At 42.9% G+C, this 26,453-nt stretch overlaps 1 protein-coding gene across 1 annotated transcript in view; it reads left to right on the forward strand.

Moving 5' to 3' along the window:
- lrrc4ca (leucine rich repeat containing 4C, genome duplicate a) overlaps window positions 1–26,453 on the forward strand; it is a 243,597-nt gene that overhangs the window by 25,986 nt on the left and 191,158 nt on the right. The window contains exons 6-7 of the mRNA XM_072698227.1: window positions 3,751–3,857; window positions 4,292–5,231. The gene's annotated coding sequence lies outside the window, so the exon portion shown is untranslated. The remainder of the gene's footprint in view (window positions 1–3,750; window positions 3,858–4,291; window positions 5,232–26,453) is intronic.

Below are 26,453 nucleotides of genomic sequence, written 5' to 3' on the forward strand. Positions count from 1 at the left end.
CTTCCTTCCAACCAGCTCCTTGTTAAGGGTGAATGTTGCGACGTGACCATGCATTTGCAGCACAAGAAATAAAGCACTGATGCTCGGCAAGATTTATGTGCAGCTCAATATATCCATGGTGAGAACATCTGATTTTTTACACAAACTGTAAAATGTAGGAATAAGCATGCACATCACTGTGTGTACTGTGCAGACTTATATGTTGCTGCTGTGGACAGCACATGTGAAGTATGCATGTTCACATTCTAAAAGTGGCCCTTGGGCTGTACCCTTGAGTAGGGCTGTGCAATATGACGATTTATATCGGATGATAGAATGAAAACATCTTTCGTTTCATATTATGCTCTCTCGTTTATCTCATGGTTTCACAAAATCCACTGTTTCCGGCAACATTATTTCATCATTTGGATGACAGTTTGCAAGGATACACGCCACTACATGGGATCTGGCACTTGGATTGAAGTTTTTATTGGGATTTATTTATTTTGGAATTGTAACCCACAGAAGACAAACGCTAAATATGTACCAAGATCCACAAATATTGAACTATCCACAAATATGTATTTTTTCATTTGTGTTGTGTAACCTCATACCCACAAAAATGCGGAGCTAACGCATTTGTGGATCGCGTTATTATTTGTGACTTCCCTTTGGATTTGTTGATTTTTGTCCAGTTCATACCACTATGGAGCCCGGTGGGTCCGGGTGGGGAAATTATTTTTTAATATAGTGTTCACTCGACATAGTTTTGCGATCCCGCAACACTTGCCCAGATTTCTTTATCAGTAAATTTTAATTAATATTCCAATTTTTATGTGTGCACTTCCCCGTCAATAGCCGGTGCTACCTGCTTTGAGTCATTGGCTCGTAGGACACCCATAGTTTAATGCTTAAAGCAGACTTAACTGGATATGTCTGTGTCATTTAGGTTTATAATTATTGGTCCATTAATTATATCTTTTGTACTTTAAACGTACACAGTTATTATTAGTAATGGAAAAGTTTATTGCGAGGGAACTCACAATTATTTAAAAAAATATTTTCACACCCAGACCATCACAAATACAATGTATTTTTATTTGTGTTGCGTAAAATCATTTCCACAAAAATACGGAGTGATTTCTATACCCGAAATGGATTTTGCACATTTGTGGATCACTTCCAGTCTGATTGTGGATCCCTTTACATTTTTGACCTTGCTCCTTTTTATTTGGATTTTTGTCCAATTGCTACCGTAGAAAATTTGTAGAAAAAAAAAATCCATAAATATAGGTGCAACCTTGATATATATCGTTATCGGTATATGAGATGACTTATATCGGGATATGAGATTTTGGTCATATTGCACAGCCCTACCCTTGAGTGGACTTTGGGGGCTCCTAATGATGGATGTGAAAATTGCTGGAAGGAGACCTGACTAGTTGCATTTTTTTTTAACTTCGAGGAAGAGGTGTACGCCTTTTGATCTGTTCCTGCAGAATACGCACATATACTTACATGCCTTGTACTTTGAATGCCACACGCTTTTGTGGTGTGAATATACCAGCTCAGCTGGACCTGCTGGTGCAGGAATGAAGTCCCCTGTAGTTAATGCATCTGGTGGATGGGCAGCAGCTAATTCTTTCATGTTCCTGGTTTATCAGTGTGAATGAGGCAGGGAAAGCCCCACCCATCGCTTGGGGCTGCCATAGCTTGTCGGGATGTATGTCCCTCCCCAAGGGCCTGACTGCAGGTTCCCCAGTGTCCCTCGCTACCTCGTAGGACACCACCTCACTTACCGTCTCATTTTCAAGCTGGCTTCAGCAAACCAGAATAAAAGAGGTCGGGTCCAGGCCTCACTGGCAGCCTAACGTAGCTTCGATTAATGAAAATAAACCAGGAGCCCAGGACTCACATGACCCTTATTTTCCATTTCAGTTGATTTTATTATACAGGCTGACACCAGAACGCAATCTCATTTATCCATCTGTAATGGGATTTTCATATTCCCGTTATTGTGACCAATGTGCTATAGTGTAAATTAAAACTCTTTTTTGCTTAGTAGGCTCTTCAATGCTTCAAACACAGCAAACAATTTGAGTTGCTTTAGTTTGTAAATAGAGACATATGATACAGTGGCATATGCATTTTTTTTTTTATATATATCTACGGGAAATTAAAACGGAGACTGTGGAAATGCATTATGGTATGGTATCCCAGTGACTGTGTAAGGAATCCTGTCTGATATGGGGCGAACATGCAAACTCCACACACACACAGTGCGGAGGTAGGACTTTACCCCCAGCCCTGGAAGTGTGAGGCGACAGTGCTACCCTCTGCCACCTGTTGTTGTTGTCATTGTTGTTGCTGCTGCTGATTTTTTTAGCTTGTGTTTTTTTCCAGGGGAACACTACATTTTTGTATTTTAATGGGTGGGGGAAAGAGCCAAATACCACATTGAGCTCAGTACAAGAGCTCTATGACTCACTTAAACATAAACAGAAAAAAACCCTGAATATGTCACAGATGACATAACAAACCTATTAAACCCTAATAAGCTGATTCAACTGAACAATAAAATACCCTTGAGAGGACAGCAGGCAGCAGAGGTTAGTCCATACTTGGAATATAAACAGACCTCGGATAAATCAGGCTACCGGTAACCTAGAGGTGTCGTCTGAGGAGGCGTGTCTTAGCGTTGCTCTTGAAGCACTTGACGCTTACAGTTCTGAAGTCTGCTGCCAACTCATTCCACCACTGGGGAGCTGCACATGAAAAAGAGTGTAGGCAGGCAGCTGGAGTTTGGAGAGGGGGCACCACGAGTTTGACAAGTGAAGGATGCAGGAGGGGGTTTCAGGCTAAATTTGGCCCGTGACAGAAAGCCAATATAAGATGCACCGCAGAAAGGGCGGTGCTTGTTCAGCAGTGGAGAGGGACAGTAAGCAGACCGTGAGTAGCACATTCCATGGGGAGAGAAATGTGGTCAACAGAGGGAAGCCGACCAACAGGAAATTGAAGCGTGGATGGGACCAGAATTTGAATGATGTTGGAGTAGAACTAATGTTGATGAGGAACCTGACAGGTGATGGTGAAATGGTATTGACATCGGCAAGAGATTTTTGGAAAACCAATAGAGGTAACATCAATAATATCTAACTACTGCCAAGGCCTTAGCGTTAGGTGGGGGAGAGAGGAGAATGATCCAATGACCCTATCTGAGATCCCTGCCAGAAGATGAGAATTAGTCATGGCAAGTCCTGAACTTACTGTATCACAGCTGCCTGGGACTGCTTAGGAAGTTCTTGTATGCTTTCACATTCTACATTAAATGTAAACATGGGAGAACAAAGGAATGTCTGATTCAGAGTCATTCCAGCACAATACTGGACAATACCCCAAAATCTCAGTTTGCATGGATACCACAGCTTATTCTAGCAGAAGCCCACCTTCAGTGCCCGTTTGATCCAGACCTTGGGCCCCTAATGAGACACCATTTCCACAATTAATTATGAAAATGTCAATGTAGCAGCTTCGCTCAGTTGATGCATGTTCTGATAGCTAGCCTTCGAAATGCTAATTTTGCATTAAAAAAAGTCTGGAGATTTCATTTTTCCTTCACTGAAATGAATGACTTTTTAAAGATTTCCCTCAATGTGAGAAAATGCAGCCATGCTTGAAAGGGCTTGTTTTGTATTGCTGTGTGGATGTGAGAAAAGCAGCCCCCCCCCCCATATCTTTGTGAAATATGTCACATTTTTTCTTATTTTTCAGCATGAATCGGCCAAAAAAAGGATCTTCACCTCTTTATTTTCTCAGATGAGAGTTAGCAAGATCTTTAAAATCAAAGATGAAGGAAAAAGCTTGTGATTTGATGCAAGGTATGCCCTGTGCTCCCCATTTAATCACCAGAAACTGAAAAAAAGAACTCTAGAGCGTTTCTAAGATTAAATATTACTTTTCACAGAACTCTGCTTCAGCCCAACAGTAGATTGTGCTTAGCTTTGCTACCCAGAATCAGTGGTTTTGGGAAATAAGCTTGATCCCAGTGCCATATACAGTATTACTCTGCACCCAGAGTTCCCAGTAGAGGAGAGCCTGGGTCAGCCACTATAATTTTTTTTTGTCTCTTTTCAATAATGTCTGATCTCCTAAATGTCTGGTGACACCCCTCACCCAAAGGTAGTAGGGTATATACTGTATGTGGACAGGTCCTCCTTGCCACCAAGCACACGGCTGGCGTCTTGAGTAAGAAACTGAAGAGCACAATCGTGTCTTTAAGAAAGGCAGACTAAATGCCTTATTTGTATTCCAGGCTTCCTCTGTGTCTCCTCACGTGTGACTGAGTGAGAGCGGGCGAGCGAGTGAGCAAGTGAGAGAGAGAGAGAGAGAGAGGGAGAGAGAGTGGCTGAACCCAACACGATGCAGCAGAATGCTGTGGCAGACCTGACATTTCTTTGAGCGGAGACCATCGCGCTGGTCAGGACACGGCGCCTCCGTCCGTCTGCTGCTCCAGTTCAGCCTGAATGGCCCAGCGGCACAGGAGCCACAGGGAGAGTAATCACAGCAGCTTTCTGGAATACCACGTCTTATTGCCAGCCTCCTTTTCAGAGCACACCCCCCCTTCAACCCTCACCCACCCCCAACCTCTCTCCCCTCTCTCAGCTCAAGCCTAATCAGGGATATGCACTGAAACGCGTGGCTTGAATGAGAATAGCCCTGGCTCTATACACCGGGCAGAAGAAGTGCTACCGGAGGACTGGAACACCCCCCCATCCAGCTGCATATCACGGCCTCATCATCGGACAGTCCTGCTGAAGCTGGGGGGGGGGGGGGTGCGCCATTGGTGCTGCGTGTCAGCTGGGGTGACTGTCTCTGGAGCCTCACCACCTGAGTGGAATCATCCACCGGTCGCGGTAGCTGAAGGGTGCTTCTCATGGTCCAGAGCAGCTCCACTCTGAGTTCTGGGAAAGATGTTCTCCAGTCCTGAAGTGTACTGGTGCTCTGCTTGAAAAAAAAAATACATAAAAAAAAAAAATTATACAAATATTATCTTTGCTATCAATGTTACTGGCGACAAAAAAAGGGAAAATTAACTTTAAAAAACTATTTTGCAGAGAAGTATTCTTTTGAAGGATGGACACCAGACCGAAAAAATATGTTATTTGTTGGCAGTTTTGAATGTGTCGATGTTAATTGATAGATCTTGTGACTGTGCCACTCATTCACTGCCACAAGGGGCCTCCTCTACACTGGTGAGTAATTTTAATTTCGCTCTTTTGTCTTTTTCCCCTTTCCTACTTTCTGAAATGTTTCCGTGGATGAGTTTCTTTTCTGAGGTCTGGCAAATGTATTTTTGTTTGATATACGTAGCAAACTTCCACTTTGCTGAAAAAGTAGACCATCACGAAATTCATTAACTATGTAACTGCACGTATGATGTTTGATCAGGGGGGAAAATAGCTTTTATGTAAGGGGATAAATAAGTAATGTATTATAAATGTTAGAGACGTATACCAGACTGCAATCTTCTTCCTTCTCAGTGCAAAAAACAAGTTCACTTTCCTGATTGGTAATTATTTCATCAAAAGCAGAAAGAAATGAGCATGACGGTATTCCTGCTGCTAGAAAAAAGCTCCTGTATTTTACAAAAAAGTCTGTTGTTAGGCTGCAGCATTACAAGGGCTTCTTTTCTGGAGCTTAATTTTCTCAGTGCTTTGTGTCTTCTAGCCACCAGCTCGGAGGTTATCTTGTTGCTCCACAGCTGATACAGACTAATACAGGCATGTTCTCAGTATCCTGCTTGTCCATGCTTCCTGTACTTGCTCGTTGTTTAGGAGAGCAGGCCTTACGGTGAGTCGTGCCTGTAGAGATCTAGCCAAGGTGTGAGGTTTGAATTCAATGTCTTTCAGAAGCTGTGGTTCACTGTGGACTGAGTTAAGTAAGGAAATAAGAGCTGTGTGTGTGGATTGAAACCCACCTCACTGCTCATGTACTGGATGTGAGCCAAGGCAGGAACCTGGGCATGGTAGTTATCACCCAGATGTTTCACTCCCTAGCAATCTGTCTCCCTCATTGAAGTAAGGTGTGACAAGTGCTGACAGGGCTTCAAGTTCAGTCTGTACGCCAATATGAGTGACCCCCCCCCCCCGCTGCCGCCAATAAGACTCACCCTTTGCCAGCCCCCCCCCCCCCCCCAGGTCAGTTCTGGCGTGCCTGCTGCACACTTGCATCACTTTGTATGGCAGGGGGTAATGTCATTCTGTTTGAGTGGCAGTGTGCTCTGTGGAGCATGCCTGCCCCCCTGCCACGGCACGTCGTCCACTTTACCTGACTCATGCCGCTTGTCTCACCAGCCGGTCATTTTTGTTTAACATTGATGGAGAATTTGCATTTGCAGATAGGGAAGTTGCTCTTTATGGCTCTTCTGTGTATTCGCGGCACGTGGATCTCACACTGCTTCCTGTGGAACTGTACTCAGCATTAGGGCTTTTCCGCATTGATGCTTGTGTGCATCGTTTGCTTCTGCTCTTTGTTGGCCAATGGCTTTTTGGTAGAAATACATTGTTTAGGTTTTCCCTTGACCACGGCAGTTTTCACCTCTTTGTTTGCCAAAGGTTGTGTACCTAAGCACCCTGGTGTTGTGGATTGCTGGGACAGTTAGCAGTTGTGAAATTTGAAATATACACTGGAATGTGTATTCTGTAGCAAAATATTAATGTATCTTTATGATAAAGAGCACCATCATTACATGCTAATTGCAGGCGCTTGTAATGAATGGTACAATTATTTACCAGCCTTCCCAGAGTTGCTTATTTTGCCATAATGTGTAATCCCTGTGTCGGGAAGTTTCTGCACATTTCACTTTTCATTTCTATATATTTTTTGTCTAATAAACAAAACAGCATTTTGACTTAATTTTCATGTCTCTGTTTATTTTATATAACATTTTTATACAACTGCAGTGGTCCTACTGCCCCCCTCTGTTATAGGAATGTTCCCTAGAACCCCCAGCAAAGGGTGGAGTCTGCAGTATATTGTGATATAAATAATTTGTCACAAGCTCACCACTGGGAGGAGATGGCCTGGACTAACTTTTTTTCTTATCCACAAAATGAGTGACTGTAGGTGGTCAGCACAGAATACCAGTTTTCTGGGCGCCACTCCCCTGGAAATCAAATGGAATCTGGTTCACAGGATGGGGAATTATCACAGAAAAATATATTTATATTTATCTGTATATTATTTATCTCTGCGTAATTCAATTTCCATGCTCTACTGTGACAATTATTTTGGTCTAAATTGGTCTTCATTAGTTTGTGATTAACCTATCATTATTATAATTATTATTGTTATCATTATAAACCAGAATCCGTTATGTTTTCACACTTTTCATAACCACTAAAGCACAATTCTCTGTATTAAACTATTTCTTTTATCACCCTAGCATGGCACTCAGTGCTATTCTACACCTTCAGTATACTGAAATTAAAAAATCCAATGCATATCCATGCATATAGTGTATAATAAATCTTATTTTTACCACCTGTATAGTGTAATTTTCCAGTCTGGTTTTAAAAGATTATTAAATAGTCAACAAGGTTAAATAACAACTTTCAGCATGAAATAAGTCCTTGACATCTCTCTTCTAGCCAGTAAACAAGATGCATTTCAGTAGACCATGCCGGACCCATTAATTAATGTCATCTGTCAGGTCTAAACGTGGCTTCTTAGTTAAATATGCAGCAGTAGTGTATAATAAAGTAAAAGTTAATGAAAAACGTGTCTAAGGAAACATGTGCATAATTGAGTGAAAACAGCCACCATCGTTTATGAATTTTATTCCCTCCCACCTTTTTTGGGGGAGGGGTGCCAGTACACCAGAAGTGGCTGAAAATGGCCTCTGACTGCCCGCTCTGCTAAAAGTCCATTTCACCCTCGTCCTTCGTAACACGCGGAAGGAAATATATGGACAATAGAGCACGTGCATTTCAAACAACATCAATTACTTGCTTAATTATAATTTTAGAGTGCTCCTTAAATACATTTAGATAACAGGGGATAAATAATGGAACCAGACTGCACACCGTTCAGCTCTCATTAGGGAAGCTTTTAGGAAGGAAGCAGGGGTGTTTTATGGCTCGCCAGCACCTCACCCACCACACTGTGGCCATGTGCTACTTCAGTTGATATCTGGTATTTTTTCCCAGTGAGTTCTGTGCATCAGTATTTCCACATAAGTGTAGGTCCTGGATTGTGCTCTCGGTTTAGTTTCTGGATGGTCTGAGCTTTAACACCCACATTTGAAATCTGCAATTGTTTGCTCATCATTTTGAAGGGGATACGAATGCAGCGATGGTTCTCAGAGGCTGCCTTAAAGTCACAGTTTCATAATTAGCATCCGCCTAGTATCTAGGCTGCACACAGCTGACCGGTCTGAAACCGTCCCAGTGTGCATATCAGTTATAGTTTGCACCACGCCGAACAACCTGAGCTGCAGCTAGGTACACATAAGCCCACAGATAAAACCCAGATCACCCTTCCCCATGGAGGACAATAGCAGTTCAGGCTGCTTATCTGGCTTATACCTGAACAGATCCCTTTTCATGCCGTATGAGTAAAAATGAGCCTTGCAACCTCTAGTCTAAAAAATTTGCATGTATGCCATGTATATAGCTTTTTTTCACAAGGAAACTAGACAAACGGCAACAGTTACAAAGAACTCTGAAATACAAGAATTCAGGCTATTCTCACTTGAGGCTTGTGGCTTGTGTTTGTGTTTTTAAGCTCTTCTGGATCAGTAAACATCACACCACTCTTTTCTGATTGAGACTGTCTTCAGGCAACTTCCGGATTCTTTCTTCACATATATAAACTCACAGCAATACTGCCATCACGTCAGTTGAAATTTATGATAATCTTAAAACTTTGTTACATTTCTTTTTGCTGCTCATTTTTAGGGATCTGTGAATAGTGTTCTGGCCACACACCAAAAGGGTTGAGCATGTTATCCCTGTCCTCTCTGATTTTTTCCCCAACGTCCAAAGATGTGAATTGGTGTTCCTAATTGCTCAAAGTTGGCCCTATGGTCAGCTGGTGTCCTGTCCAGGATGTCCTCTACATTGTGCCTCTGTATAGACTCCAAGCTTACTGTGACCCTGCTTTGAGCAATGCTAGGAAAATGAATGCTGCTTTCTGTCAGAGCGACTGGAATACCCTTTTTGTCTCGCCTCTCCTTCAGTGACATAATTAGGGTGTCGTATTTAGCATGTAGACTTGTAGTTCAGTGCACGTTAATGTATAGTCCTCAAAGCGTCTGTATGCAGTAATTTGGCCAGCATGTTCCTTAGATTGTCTCTCTTCTTTTATAGCTTATGGAACATGTGATACATGTTTCTGAGCATTCTAGGACATGTAGTAGAACATGGTTTTAAGGACTGGGGAATTATGAATCAGCTTGCAAGGCTACTTCTGGCTGGAAGCATATTGAATGTTTCCCTTACAGCAAGGGGTCCCTTGTCTATAGGCCTTACGCCCTTCTTATGGCTGAGTGAACAAGACACCAGGCTCAGAAGGGGCTCCTTAACCCTCCTCCACTGCTTATCACGTCACAAAAGTCTGGCTTGTGATGCTGTGAGATCCAAGGTTCACAAGCTCTGTCACAGAGCAGGAGATGCAGCTAGTCTGTGGCAGGTGGAGAGGGTCTGTCATGAAACATTTGTGTTTCTGTGGCTATGCTTGTTCAAGATAAACTCTCCAGCCCTTATTTAGGGGAAGTGAATATAATTTGTAATGTAGTTACATACATACAATGTAACTATATGTATTTTAAATAAGAATCAATAATAATACATTAATAAATTATGTTATAAACATCTCCTATGGATCTTATGAGAATTGCCTAGTAACTGCCTCAACCAAACATGCCAAATTTGCTAACTTGTCTGTTGGCGAGAGTATTAGCTGGAGTAGTGAACCACAGCCACCATGCGGCCGGCCATGCACACAGCATAAATACAACAAATTACGGTATGCGGAGCGGCACCATGCGGCGGGGCATGCACACAGTTCAAATATAACGGATTACGGTATGTGGAGGGGCACCATGTGGCCGGGCATGCACACAGCACAAATACAACAAATTACTCTATGCGGAGGGGCACAATGTGGCCGGGCATGCACACAGCATAAATACAACAAATTACGCTATGCGGAGGGGCACCATGCGGCGGGGCATGCACACAGCATAAATACAACGGATTATGGTATGTGGAGGGGCACCATGCACCCGGGCATTCACACAGCTCAAATATAACTGATTACGGTATGCAGAAGGGGCACCATGCGGTGGGACATGCACACAGCATAAATACAACGGATTACGGTATGCAGAGGGGCACCATGCGGTGGGGCATGCACACAGCATAAATACAACGGATTATGGTATGTGGAGGGGCACCATGCACCCGGGCATTCACACAGCTCAAATATAACTGATTACGGTATGCAGAAGGGGCACCATGCGGTGGGGTATGCACACAGCATAAATACAACGGATTATGGTATGCGGAGGGGCACCATGCGGCGGGGCATGCACACAGCATAAATACAACGGATTACGGTATGCGGAGGGGCACCATGTGGCCGGGCATGCATACAGCTCAAATATAATGGATTACGGTATTCGTAAGGGGCACCATGCGGCCGGGCATGCATACAGCTCAAATATAACGGATTACGGTATTCATAAGGGGCACCATGTGGCCGGGCATGCACACAGCTCAAATACAACGGATTACGGTATGCGGAGGGGTACCATGTGGCCGGGCATGCACACAGCTCAAATATAACTGATTACGGTATGCGGAAGGGGCACCATGCACCCGGGCATGCACACAGCATAAATACAACGGATTACGGTATGCGGAGGGGCACCATGTGGCCGGGCATGCACACAGCTCAAATACAACGGATTACGGTATGCGGAGGGGTACCATGTGGCCGGGCATGCACACAGCTCAAATATAACGGATTACGGTATTCATAAGGGGCACCATGCGGCCGGGCATGCACACAGCTCAAATACAACGGATTACGGTATTCATAAGGGGCACCATGCGGCCGGGCATGCACACAGCTCAAATACAACGGATTACGGTATTCATAAGGGGCACCATGCGGCCGGGCATGCACACAGCTCAAATACAACGGATTACGGTATGCGGAGGGGTACCATGTGGCCGGGCATGCACACAGCTCAAATACAACGGATTACGGTATGCGGAGGGGTACCATGTGGCCGGGCATGCACACAGCTCAAATATAACGGATTACGGTATTCATAAGGGGCACCATGCGGCCGGGCATGCACACAGCTCAAATACAACGGATTACGGTATTCATAAGGGGCACCATGCGGCCGGGCATGCACACAGCTCAAATACAACGGATTACGGTATTCATAAGGGGCACCATGCGGCCGGGCATGCACACAGCTCAAATACAACGGATTACGGTATGCGGAGGGGTACCATGTGGCCGGGCATGCACACAGCTCAAATACAACGGATTACGGTATGCGGAGGGGTACCATGTGGCCGGGCATGCACACAGCTCAAATATAACGGATTACGGTATTCATAAGGGGCACCATGCGGCCGGGCATGCACACAGCTCAAATACAACGGATTACGGTATTCATAAGGGGCACCATGCGGCCGGGCATGCACACAGCTCAAATACAACGGATTACGGTATTCATAAGGGGCACCATGCGGCCGGGCATGCACACAGCTCAAATACAACGGATTACGGTATTCATAAGGGGCACCATGCGGCCGGGCATGCACACAGCTCAAATACAACGGATTACGGTATTCATAAGGGGCACCATGCGGCCGGGCATGCACACAGCTCAAATACAACGGATTACGGTATTCATAAGGGGCACCATGCGGCCGGGCATGCACACAGCTCAAATACAACGGATTACGGTATTCATAAGGGGCACCATGCGGCCGGGCATGCACACAGCTCAAATACAACGGATTACGGTATGCGGAGAGGCACTGAAGGCAACATGGCTACAGACAGACTATGAAAAGCAAATGTAAGTGACTTATAAAAGGTTTCTGTGTGTATTTCTATGATAATTTACAAAATATTTTCTAATTTTTTGAATCTAAGACTTTAACCTGCGAAATGTGAGGATGTACAAAAGTTTGATTCTTTGAGATTCGAAAACCAGTTTGACTGATTTACTGAAAAGAACCGGTTCCAAAGAATAATTCGTTCATGAGTCAGACATCACTATTGTTGACTTGGATAGCTGCCTGCAAGTTGTCCTTCATGCTAAAACCATGAGTTGTATCATAGTGCTTTTCTCTCTGACTGAAACACATGCGATTCTGTGTTGTATTGGACTTGGGCACGAATATATCAATCACGTTAGAACAGATTCACTGACTGTACATGGTGTAAATGTGGAGCAGTGAATGAAATTTGGGGGTTACAGCAAACCTTTTTTAAAAATCTGCATTTTTAAATCCTGCTTTAATCCTGGTTCTGGTAGCAGAAGGCTACACTGCAAGGCAGGCTGCTTCCAGGCTCAAAGTTTCTAAGACAGCAGTACACAAGGACAACGTGAAGCAGGAGACACTGGCAATAACCAAAAACCAGCCAGGGAGAGGGCAGAAGCAACCTTCTAATGCCAGAGATGACTGTCAACTTATCCGGTAGTGCCTCATAAATCAAAAGATGACTTCAAGTGACCTTCAAAACATAGGGGAAACATTAAGTCCACTGCTAGGACAATTCATAACAGGCTCCTACACTGTTAGAAAAAAAAAATATCAATTTTACTTTTGCTTGTCACTGGGGCTATACCCTGGTATAGGGTCTGCCAATCGTATCCTATAGCTATAGATAAATGTGCCTAATTTTAGGTACAGAAATGGACTAGGTGCAATCAATATTAATATACCCCAATGGTACAAAAATGTTCCTCATAGTACATTTCTGTACATTAAAAGGTATGTTTACCTACAGCTAGGGTACAATTAGCAGACCCTTGAAGGTCCAGCCCCAGTTACAGTGTGGAAGCAAGACTGAAGACCCATAAACCCAGGAAAAAGTCCTTCATCAATGAGAAGCAGGGAAGAGCCAGACTGGGGTTTGTGAGCAAATGTATATTTTACAGAGGTGCATACCCATAAATTGAGAAATAACTGAAACTGAAAATTTTGCTGTTTAGCAAATGACCATTTGAGGTCAAACCATATACTGTATAAGTAGGGGCAGTCAAATGGGGGCAAATTGATGTCTGTTTAGTTTCAATCCATATATAATGTCAGACAGTGGCTGACCATTTGGGGACACACATTAGTATTAGAAAATAATACTGTTCTTTCTGCAGTGGGTTGGTGCCCCATCCTAGGTTATTCCCTGCCTTGCCCTCGTAGATTCTGGGATAGGCTCTGGACCACTGTGACCCTGAATAGGACACAGAAAATGGGTACAGAAAATGGATGAATGGAATACTGTTCACTGTATGATTGAACCATGGTTGTCTGATGACTAAGCTTGCAGGCTATGAGCTCACACACCTGTCCGTGAAAGCTCTCTGCGTATATACTCAGCAGTGTTTCCGATCATACAACAATTTTGTATCTTAAGACAGTTCTCGTGTATCTGAGTTCATGTTTTTTGCATAAGGAAGCCTCTGGTGGTAAAAACGCCTACAAGAAATGTAATCCCATCCACCTGTGTATTCCCATCGTTTGCATCAGAAGGCGTTAACGTCAGCTTTTAACGTTGCCAGTGGTAGGAGGATGACTTTCAGCGGGATAGGAGTGTGAAACAGGGCTGTGCTGCCCTTTCATCTGATGTAGAATCAGATTGTCTCCACCTGGGTTTTTAGAGGGTGGGAAGAGGAGGTTTAGGATCTGACCTCTCCATGGGAAAGCTTTGTACTTTGACCATCTGGAATGTGCATGCAAGTGTGTCTGCTGGAGAGGCATTGGCAGGAGTTACACTAGTGTTTAATCAGTATCTGCATCAGGGTCATTTGGCAGATTGGCCTCAGCTGCTGTGGGACGTGCTTTCTGGAGCGGTTGCATTGGCTGAGGTCACGAAGGCTGTGGAGAATATCTAGTTATGAGGGTGGGGGCGCAGTACTTGAGCAAGGCATAGCGGCCATGAGGAATGCAGGGTAGGACAAAATGCATGAGAAACACTAGGGGGGGATTGTTTGGTACATTTTTCATCATGATTTTATAGTTCAAAAATATGAAAAAGAGTTCAAAAATGTAAGAAAAATTTAAATATATACCTCCCCGAAATTAAGTGTATCATATTGTGCTTGCGGACTGATGTAAACCCCACCAGAGGGAAGCAGAATAAATAAAGGCAAGAATCAGGTTAGGCTGCAGTACTGTACGTAGTAATTTTGTCAGACAAACAAGAACATATACTTACAATTAGGCAAAATATATCATCCACAGCCCCTTTTCAACGTGCGGCTCCCCTAGGACTTTGAATTAAAATTATGGCATCACACATATCGAGCTCATGTATGTAATGTAAGGGTTACGCTTATGCTGTGGATAGTGTGTTGAGGAACATGGAAAGTGTGCAGTCCTGCTGTCCTTTGTTGATTTTGCTCTGATGTATTGGTTTTTTTGACCTCCTCCGGGCTCTCAGGGTTCGTTTTTTTGCGTTCATGCTTATGCAATCTTTGGGGATTCATAGGTTTGCCACATATCCATTCCCTTGATTCACTAAGACGTCATGACATTAGTGTCACTGTCTGTCTGCCTCACTAAAGCTGACTAACGACTGTGAGTTTTGTTAATCTTGCTGTCCTTGTCAGCATGGTGTGTCATTTATTTATTTTAATTTATATACAGAGGCTATTGTCCAAAAAGATGTCCTTTTGTTCTTTGCCAATGCTCTGGTTAACAGTAACGTTGACTGGGTTGGAGTCCATTACAGAGCAGCCTTATAATGCTGAATCGTCACATCAGCTCTGGCAGCCTTTGGGAGGCCTGCAGTATGGAGGATTTGCCTTTCTTGACTACTAGACCAGAATACCCTGAGGGAATGGACATAACACAGGGTCGTGTAATCTGCACTCCACCTCGGTGTTACATTCTTCTCAGGTAATATAAGAAAGAGGACAATGCCAAAATGTCCTGTCCTGTCACGTTGGTTTTTGGCTACGTTTTTATCCCCATTACTAACACTTGTTAACATCTTAACAATGTAATCCTTACAAGCACGTTGATACTTTCCCACTTTTAGTCAATGAATAGATATGTAATTTACCCTTTGAATAATTGTACTAGGTCATTCCTCAGGTCTGCCCACCTCCCTACAGGGTTGCAGGTGAGACTTTCATTGGTGTGGGGATTATAAAAATCACAAGTGGTGATTCTATAACACAGCAAAAGTTATTTCCTTTCCAGTGCATCCATTTATGGTTGTTAGTTTGTTTTGGTTGTGGACTTAACACGTTTGCTTGTTAACATTGTTTGTTCTGGTTTGGACCAGCACAGTGCGCTTGTGCCTCCAGAGCTGTGGGTTTGATTTTGGCCCCTGGGTCCTTGTATGTGTAGTACTCCCTCTTCTGCATTTTTTTCTTCCTGTTTGGTGAACTGGTGTCTAAGTTTCCCATAACATGTGAATGTGTGTCCTGTGATGGACTGACATCCTGTCCAGGGTATTCCCTGCCTCATGCCCTGTGCTTTTTGGGATCAGCTTCTGGCTGACTGTAACCCGGTACAGGGTAACCTGATATGGAAAATAGATGGATAGGTGTATATTTTGGTACCAATAAACTGGCATATTTGTCTAATATTACGTATAAATGCTGTTAGTTCAGGCAAAAGAACTGCTACAAGATGAGACTTAATGATCTTCTTAAGCCAGCAGGTCTTAAACTTTGTGTTGTGATAAAACTATTGTATTGATAATGTTTTTGGAAGCATGAGACAGAAAGGAGATTGACATTGCTGATAATGTTACTAATGGTGAATTAAATCTCCCTGCAAACACCAGCAACATCAATAATTTGACAAATAAATTGTTCTATTTTCAAATTTATCAAATCAGTAATGCATAATTCTTAATTTCTAAATCTGTATTTATGAGAAAACTTAGCGAACTTACATAACACTAATGTTCATTAATTTGTGGTTCACCAGTATACTTTTCATAAATTAAATACAAAATAAAATCCATCTCCCTTTCCAGATATTAAGTGCTCTAGGCAAAGGAAGCACTTTCAATTCTGTGTTCTTATTTTGCACTTATAACCCATTGTCTGCTGACAACAGAGGCTTCAGGGTTTAAAAACTAAAATGTTTCTGAATTACAACATTTTAAACATGTTTGGTCATGCAGTCAGAGGCCTCATTTATCAATTTATTAATCTTGAGGTTTGTCAGATGCTTATTGGTGTCATGGGAAAGGTTGTTTGTATGTGCAATGGGTTGTCATTTTTAAAACAGAATAATACAGTGGTTATGAAGGACATTCCTCTTACGAAATTGTGGTCCATAAGTTTGTGTCATATATACAGCTCAGCCATAACATTAAAACCACTGACAGGTGAAGTGAATAACATTGATTATCTTCATTACAATGGCACCTGTCAAGGGTGCCTTTACAGAATAGGCAAGTGAACAGTCTATTTCTTGAGGTGGATGTGCTGGAAGCAAGAAAAATGGGCAAGCGTAAGGATCTGAGTGCCTTTGACAAGGGTCAAATTGTGATGGATAGATGATTGGGTCAGACCATCTCCAAAACGGCAGGTCTTGTGGGGTGTTCCTGGTACACAGTGGTCAGAACCTATCAAAGTGGTCCAAGGAAGGTCAACCAATGAACTGGCGATGGGATCATGGGCGCCCAAGACTCACTGATGTGCGTGGGGAGTGAAGCGTGTCTGGTCAGATCCCACAGGAGAGCTACTATAGCATAAATTGGTGAAAGATAATGCTGTTTATGTTAGAAAGGTACATGTGTGTAGTTTACTTGGGGAAGAGATAGCACCAGGATGCACAATGGGAAGGAGCAAAGTCGGCAGAGGCAGAGTGATGCTCTAAGCAGTGTTCTGCTGGGAAACCTTGGGTCCTGGCATTCATGTGGATGTTACTTTGACATGTACCACCTCCCTAAACATTGTTGCAGACAAAGTACACCCCTTCATGACATTGGTATTCCCAGGTGGCAGTAGCCTCTTTCAGCAGGATAATGCACCCTGCCACACTGCAAAGTTTTTACAGGAATGGTTTGAGCAACATGGAAAAGAGTTAATGATATTGATTTGGCCTCCAATCTGATAGAGCACCTGCGAGATATGCTGGACGAACAAGTCTGATCCAGAGATCCCACCTCACAATTTACAGGATTCAAAGGATCTGCTGCTAACATCTTGGTGCCAGATACCACAGGACACCTTCAGAGGTCTTGTAGAGTCCATGCCTTGATGGGTCAGAGCTGTTTTGGCGGCATGAGGGCAACCTACATAATATTAGATTGGTAGATTTAATTGTATGGCTGATCGTTGTATGTGAGCTGAGTGCATGTTGTCATACCAAGGTTAAAATAACCGTATTAACGAACAGTTAATGCGACTGATTACACTTTTAAGGCCTAGGAACAAATGACAGTTCCAGGAAGAAAAAGTGGCCAGTTATCTCTTTTTCTGTTCCAAATGAAAAGGGAAATTACTAAAATGGAGCCCAGGTCCTTCTACAACTTCTTCATGTCACAAAGTTCTCTTTGAACTACACTGACTTCCCCACAGACTCTTTTATAGCGAGTCATGTTCTCAAGCGTTTTCTTCCGTTCACATCCGGGGTGGCAGCCATGTCTTCTGGAGCATGACACTGCACACGGTGATGGCAGCATCCGCAGCTAGCCCAGCGTTGGGCAAGTGATCCTATTAGCATGGACCGAGATAACAACATATCTGTTTCCAAAGAGCTGTAATGGGAGGGCCGGCTAGCATGAAGCAAGGAACAACTGAGAGAACTGTTAAGCACCAGTAATTGTGATTATCGAAAGCTGTTTGAACAAAGTATTGGGGGGGGAGGGGGGGGGCAGAGGTGATGTGGACAAATGGACAGAAGGTCTGATCAGGCACAGGACCGGCCAGCCGTTGCCAAGCTTCATACTCCTCAGCACCTGCGTCGAAGACATAAATACTCATTTGAGAGAAAGCGCTGCTAGTTTATCCCATTTAGCATGGCTAGTTTATCTCGTTTATTGGAGGAGCACACCTGTCATAGGATTATCTGCTTTGTAACTAAAGGATTTTTCTGTTCCCTTTTTTAACTTTTGCAGTCCCATGGGTCGTCTGATTTATTCACAGTGAAGTTGTGGGTATCTCCTCCCTTAAGACTCCATCCCTTCCCTGCTGCCAGAACAACAATGCATATAATTGTACCGCGAATACCGTGGGGAGCAATCAGTTTGAAATCGTTAACGTGGTCCTTTTTTGGGTGCAGAATTATGCATTGCGGGAAATGTGGTTCAGCCCTGAGAATGGAAAGCTTAATGTTTATGCCACCATATGCCAGATGTACAGTAAATGGAGAGCATTATCGTTTCTAGTTGTCCTTTTCCCTCTAGTGAGTTGCCCTATTGTGGGCAATCATGATACATACCATAGCAGCAGTTCCCTCAGTACTTAATAGAACAAAATTATAATGTTAAGAATATTACTATTGCAATTTTTAAACTCTAAAATGCTAACACCCCCCCCCCCCCCATTCTATTCCCATTCCTGCATTAGAAAGACCTGCACTCAGCCATCCATGATACAGTAGTTGTTGGCCTCGCTGTTGGGGCAATTCATTTTTCCACCGTGCAGCCTTGTAGGTTTCCAGCAGCTTGAAAGCATATGGAGAGGAGAAGCATGGACTGGCGTTACTGGCAGTTACGCAATGATTATTAAGGAACACCTGTTTGGTGACTTGGGGTTCCGCTCAATATGAGCGGGTTAATTAGAGCCTCCCTTGGTTAATTGTGCCATCTATAAATAGTGGTGGATTAAGGAGGCCATGCCGGCCCGATTCTGGAGTACGGATATCAGCACGGACCTGTGCTTAGGGCCTGGTGGTAGCAGGGTGATTACTACATGTTAGGTAATCCTCTGCCTTGTTTTCTTTGTACTCTAATCCCATGGAAGGTCGAGCAACCTGAGATCTTTCCCTTAAAAGTTAAAAACATGAAGCAGAGCATCCAGGGATTACCGCAGTCATTACAGGACCCAAGTGTCCTCTGCTGTTTGCAGTCAAGTGTGTTTGTAGTTTGTCATTAATTATTAACTGCCTCCTAAAGAATACTAAGAGAAGAATTCATTAGTCGCTGAGGGATAAAGAGATTACAGTGAGCGCATGTAACACTCAGGGACACACAGGGTTTGCTCTGTTTTTGTGTGCAATGTTAAGTATCCTCACATCTCCGATGAGGCCACGGCACTGAATGAGGACGAGCTTAGATACCGGTCGATTGGGAAGACAGCCAATGCTCAGCTGGGTCTGTCTCTTTGGTAATTCAGATCGCAGGGGGAGGGATTTCTGTCAGCATGCATCTATGTTTTTTCAAACTCTTAAATAGCCTTTACTCAGACAGATGCTTCTTTAAGTGAAAATTAAAAGCAGCATGTACCGTATTGCTAAATGAACTAAAGCCTTAAGTACAACATCATCTCCAAAGGACAATTTTTCCACATTTTCCCCACAGTGAAATATAAAAAGTTATGCATTTTCTTACATCATCATGACTCGCCAGTTACTGTATTTTCTCATCTATAATCCTGTTAGTCTTGGATCATACTCCTGACTTTGAAAGTGATGATTTGACACACTCTGTCATAGTTAGCGTTGCCAACTTCACTTAAACTGAAATCAGTAGAAACTTCAGAGATCCACATCCGGTTTGTCTGGTAACCTGAAATGGTGCGAATGGAACTTCTTATCATTCATATTGCTTTAGAAGTCTGTGAAGAACGGCATCATCTGCTGCAACATCAGCCTTGAATTAATTCCTGACTGGCTGGACTCAATGGTTCCTCAATGACACACTCTGTGACACTGCAAGCCAACTGTTGCATTTTTCTGATCCGGTAGTGTCCATGCTCCATCCCACTTTGATCATGTGACATTTGTGGTTTTCATGCTGGAGCATAAGCAATGGCTTGTAAGCATGGAAGTATATGTACAGTATGTAAACCTGCTGGATTTTATGGCAGTATCCTTTTTGCAGGTATCACTAGTCTGTCCCAGGCAAAGGGGGTGCTCCCTCTTCCACACATACTGGAAAGAGTCAACTGTTCTGTCCTTTTGGAAAGCACCCAATGGCCACCACTCCCGAAGCTTGAACAACTGATTCATCTCTATTAGAATGTTTTAATTGTTAAGGACCTATGTGAAGTAGGCGAGGTGAGCAGGGAGTCACCTTCATATGTTGCAATAAATGAATTTGATACACTTTTAATTATGAATGCATAAAACCACAAACCAAAGAGTCTAAGGATAAACACATTTATTAAACGAGTTCAAATTGCATAGTAGACAAATGGTTTTTAAAACACAAGCAGTTTTTATAAGCAGTTTTAGCTGTAGGTACCTATTGAAGGATAATTCATGCATAGTTTACAAATGTTAATTAGAACAGTATATACAAGCTGTAATATAACCTATATTTATTAGAAGCTTATTAATAGTGAAATCACTAGTTAATGTTTAGAAATGGAAAATAGAGGAGAAATTTAAAGAATTTCAGTAAAAGCAATCTTGTTAAAACTAGATTTGCATTGATACTGAAAAACACTTCTTTACACAGAGAATTATTAATGTCAGGAATAAATTGCTGTGCCCCTCTTTTGCAAGTTTAATGTGTTAAGGTCTTTCAAAAAATGTGTCTTGACATTTAAACCAGGGTGCTATGGCACGCTAAATTGTCTATTCTTGTCACAAAACGGTCTTATGTTCCTGAGATCTGAAAAGCGTTTATTCTGTGGGGGAGTCTTGCATGTTTTAAGAGCTCAATCCGATGTCATTTGGAAAACATTTCTCAAACATGTCTCATGAAAGTCACCAATAATTAGGGTATGAACAGACCATATGCTTCAAAATTTTATGCATGGCCTCTCTCTCTCAGCTTGTCAAGTGAAACTGTTGCTAATCAAGTCCTAAATTATTCTAGCTTTGGGCAGGAAATGATTTGAATTTATAAATAGAAAAACAACCATACCTTTTTTGCTTATGTTTTAAAAGAAATGTAGAGCATTTTTAGGGAGATGCCACAAAGTTCTTCCGAAACATAAATCATTAGAATTATTATTAGGATTTTCTTCTGCTCCTGTCAAACATAAAGATGGAAACGGCCTTAAGTAACACTCTGACTTGCGTCTTCCTTCTGCAGAGTTCCTGTTTTTCTCCATATCGCTGACCACAATTTAAAATTACAAACCACCTTCTCTCTTATCATGTCTAATTCCAGTTACTCAGGCCACCGTGACCTGTTTTGGCTTAACGTTTCACTCAGATAAACTAGGCCGTCTGTGCAAGAACCAGCATTGCCCAGTATTTAATGCAAAACTTAGTGGATCTAGACACGGTAGAGCACTGATCTTTTTCTATGGCTAGCCATTTACTAAGTACTTTACAATCACTGTACAATCACCACATGAGAACAATGCCCAGTTTCTTGTCAAGAATAAAGCCATAGAGGTATAGTAAATGTCAAAAGTTTGAGTACCCCTGCATGAAAACACAATTATCTGACCTTTAAACTCTATAAACATAAAGGATTGGGCAATGGAACTGAAACACCTGGTTTTAGACAACAATAATTTATGAGTGTGATGTAGAGCCTCCTTTTGCGATTAATACGGCATCATTTCATCTTAGCATGGACAGGTACAAGTCCTGCACAATGGCCAAAGGGGTTTTGAATCTATGGATTGATGAGTCAAAATATTTGGTTCCAACTGGTATGTGCTATCAGTAGAAGATAGTGTAGGAGAGATAACAAGTTCTGCATGTGTGTTTTCTACTGTTAAGCATGGAAGGGAATAGTCATAGTCTAGAGTTGCTTTGTTAGTGACTGATCTTCAACATCTGAGGCAGTATGGCTGTCATAGCATGATTATGTCTGATTGGTTATGTGCAGTCGTCTGTTATGTGCAGGAGTGCTAGAACTAGTGATCTGGCAAGGAGGGATAGTGATGGACATCTCAAGCTGATGACCTGGGACCTGTTTCACAAAGCAGTGGCCTGTACTACGAAGCGGTGTTACTGGCTTATCAGGGTAACTTGTCAGATTTAAGGTACTATAGCTTAAATGGACTTCATATTCGTTCCCAGACTACCTTAAATCTGACAAGTTACCCCGATAAGTCAGTAACCCCACTTCGTAGTACAGGCTACAAGATTTCTTGCTTAGCTAGGTAACTTGTGAGATTTAAGGTAGTCTGGGCTAAATGTAAGTGGATGAAAAAGTCTATTTAGCCAACACTACCTTAAATCTGGCAAGTTATCTGGCTAAGGAAGAAATCCTGATTCATGAAACAAGCCCCTGGCCTGGCCAATCTGTAGTCCCAGCAAACTCATTTTGGGATGAACTGGATAGCAGAGTCAGAGCAAGAACAACAGCAGCAGTAGCAACAACAACAACAATAATATTTCATTATGGAAGTCATACAATTTGTTTTAAATTATTTTACCTGCTCGTATGCCTCAGTGAACTTCCATGATGTTTAAGCTTTCAGACAACTTATCATCAGTAAATACTACAGTATGTACAGTACTGAATTATATCAGTACAGCTTGTACTCTATCCCCCTTTTTATAGAACCTTCTCTAGACTTTTCGTACGGTTTCAAACTTCAAAATGCATCAGGAACATTTTTTTCCTTGTTGAAAGAATTCACTTTATATCCAAATGCTTTGATCTTTTATCAGACTTTTGAACCTTAACAAGCAGCATGTCTTCAATTTTTTTTTATCCTTTCTTGGGGGTTCTGGATGGTGGTGGCAGGGAGAAGATGGGGGAGAGAGGAGAACAGAGAGAGTATAAATGTTTAACTGTGTAATTCTTTATTTGGCTGCTCCCGTTGGTTATGCGGTGGCTGTTTGCAGCGGCCGGGACTGCTGTGGGCTGTGGGAGGTTGTAGCTTTAATTACAAACTGAAGGGGACACCGGGCAGAACGTGAACAGCGTTTTTGAAATGCAGAGGGAGAGTGGTTGTACGCAGCCGCTGTCGGCCTGCCTCTCCCACACTAATTAAACGGTAATCAGTGCCCATTTTATACTGAGTGTCTTTCACCGGAATCCCCCCTCCCCAACCCCAAAGGGGAATCCTGCCTCCTATGCATCCCACCTCTCAGACAAACAAGTTCTGCAAACACCTGCTGAACCCCAACCACCCCTTGCAGTGCACACACGCCCCTGTTATAAAATGTGAGTCCCCCACCTTGTGCGGCACATCTCCGGAAAGACAGTGCTGCCGGATGCGTGTAGGGACCCTTAAAAGCATTCGTTCAAACAGCGCCGACCTGGCGGGAGGCACGGTGCTGCCCATGGCCACGGGAAGCCCATTAGCTGACAGGTGAAGTTTATTTGGCCGCAGAAGAAGGCAGAGAATAAAATGAAATGCAAACAGATCACTTTTTTTTCCACTTGTTTTTTTCATTTATTTCCTGGGGAAGCCAGACTGGAGCCAAATCGGAAGGCTGACCCAACAATGTGCAATAACTTTAGGGAAAAAAAAGTGTATCTAGGCAAGGTTTGAATGGGCAAGCAAACTGCAGGGTTTTCATGGACTGGCAACCAGGCATGAAGACATATCTGAATTTAACTCTGATCAAATAATTGTGAACGTGAAAGTATCTTGCAAGGACATGTAATCTTCTGCCACTTCCCCAGTCCACAGCCGGAGAGCACATGTTAAGCCGAGTTATCTGTTTCGAGCGCGTCCGTGTTCAATAGGGCACATCTCATGTAGAGCTCTGTTGCTAATGGCAACCGGCGATGGACTTGTCTTGAGTCCCCCAGTGGGCTTCAAGGTAAGCCTATACCTGCTGCGGCATGGGGAGGCCAACAAAGGAGGAAAGACAATTCGAATGGCATGACATTTCTCAGTACATGCAGTGCTTGGGCATTTCATCTTTATTTCTACAGGTGAATGTTCCATGGTTATTCTTATGCAACAGTGGTTTTGTTACCAGTTATGTCAATGAAGTTACCAGTTTATCAATGACTGAATAAATGATCTCCACCCGATTTTATTGAAAATGGGCCATTTACTTAGATATGCTGGAACAATTATGGTCCAAATCTTTGTTTTTTGAGGCTTTATATTTATATGAAGCCATACCTATTTATGAAGGCCTTGGCCATTGTTAGAATTTATACATGTGAGCCTGTGAAGCAGAACCCCTGGTTCGTCACACTTTAGTCTGGGTTCCAGCGGCAAAAAAGTGAAATTAAGTGAAATTAATTGATATGCAAAACCCTGGGCACCTGGCTAAAGGAGACACCCCCTCCCTCCACACTGTAGTAGTACATATAAAGGTTTATGAAATGATATTGAAATACGTATATTATGCAGAGGCATATAGGGCACTGTTTTGTAAAAATCAAACGCATGACTTTTGCTATAAACATAGGGGTTTTAAATTGGTTAAATTGGCTTTTTTTCAGTTATGTCTTTAGACTCTTCGGGCGTGATTTATGTTATAAAGGTTTATTATGTCATAATGACCTTCCATTTGGCTCATAGGGCCTGGGTGAGTCTGGTACGACGGTAATGATACCTTGTGGAGCGTCTGTAGTCCTCTGGCCTTTAATTTTGACAGCTAATTCCTATTCCTTGCTGGGAGGTTTCCCTGTCTGTGGTTGTTACGCACGCAGGTTTGGTTGCCAGGCATGCTGGACCGGTTACTCTGAGAAAGCAGGACCCCCGCAGAGGGTGGTGGGCTTCTCACAGGGCTTGCTGTTCGGAGACGAGGAGCATCAGCGGTTTGGTGACCTTTGTCACCTCGTGAGAGTGATGCTGTTTATATCCCTTCGTGTGCTTCACCAAAGACCAGTTCTGCTCACCATCTAAAGATAGAAAGCAGGAAAAGGAGCTTTGTTTTGAGCACTAGTTCTGACATTGCAGATACAGGGGGACGAAAGTGTTCCTTCCTTCTAAAATATACTCTTGACAAGATTTCTGTCTGCTTTCTCCTACACCCAACACGGCTTCCACCACTTTTCCCAGCGGGACCACATTACATAAAGAGAAGGAAGATCAATGCTGCTTAGGGTTTAATATTCCCACATAAATTACAGGCATATCGGGGGAATTTATGCTTCCTTTTCTGATTTCACTGAGAGACTCTGCAAAGGGAAACCAGTCTCCAGCAGTCAGACTTTGGCGTTAACCGGTAATGATGGACAGGAAAAATAGCACCAATGTTTTTTGGGTACCTCGGTTCCTGAAGACACGGTAACAAGAGACAGGAGAGAGGCTCAGTGAAAAGATGCAAAATAAGGAGTAATATTCCACATGCTCGTTTCCCTTCAGTGCTTGGAGTACCTTTTCTCCTGGAGGCCTTTTGCCTTTTATACATCTAAAATATGACTCTCCCCCTCCCTCACTGGGGAGGGAATGGGAGGGAATTTAGGGCCAAGCATCCCTTATTTCCCCTTGGCCTGTTTAGCGTGGTTCTCTGTGGGAAGTATTTCCTAAGGGGCCTGTAGATGAGTCAGTCAGGATTCTGCCCATTCTGGATTCTCCTTTGGTCAAAGCATAAGCATTATTTCCCACCCTTCCCCAGAAATGTAATGTTACTCTCTTAAAAGTATGAATATAGAGATGGGAGCTGGACTGGCCATCGGGCATACTGGGCATTTTCCCCATTCAGGGCAGATATGTAATCCCAGTCCAGCCCTGGGCAGAGGGTGGGGTGGGCATTTATGTTCTTCATGCCATGCTGAACTGGTGTGATGAATTGCCATGCTTTTCCTCCAAACTGCATATATTCAGCAGTGCAGTACTTCAACAAAAAAATAAATCAATAAACTGCCTAAAAATGCAATACTGCTATTCAAGTTGCTTGTTTGAGCATACAGAAGAAACAAGAAACAAGCTATTCCCACTTTTAAGATCTGGATTTTTCTGCTCGCCCAAAAATTATAGCACAATGCAATGTGAAAGGTTCTAAAAGAGTCCTGTAAAGACTGTTTGTTCACCTTACACTGTACATTCACACGTATTAGGCACCAATGCATTTACCTTAACTTAATGTTGTGAATAAGAACGTTTTCTGTGTGTTAGAAATAAATGGCCTGGCTCTCATTACTTTATATGTTGGCTAGTTTATGTTACCTACCTGGTTACTCAGTTCCAGCACAAGCCCCATTTACCAGCACATTCCAAGGATTTCAATAATACCAAACCACGCTGTCATACTTAACCT

The sequence above is a fragment of the Paramormyrops kingsleyae genome, chromosome 13 (assembly GCF_048594095.1).
Source record: "Paramormyrops kingsleyae isolate MSU_618 chromosome 13, PKINGS_0.4, whole genome shotgun sequence".
NCBI lineage: Eukaryota > Metazoa > Chordata > Actinopteri > Osteoglossiformes > Mormyridae > Paramormyrops > Paramormyrops kingsleyae.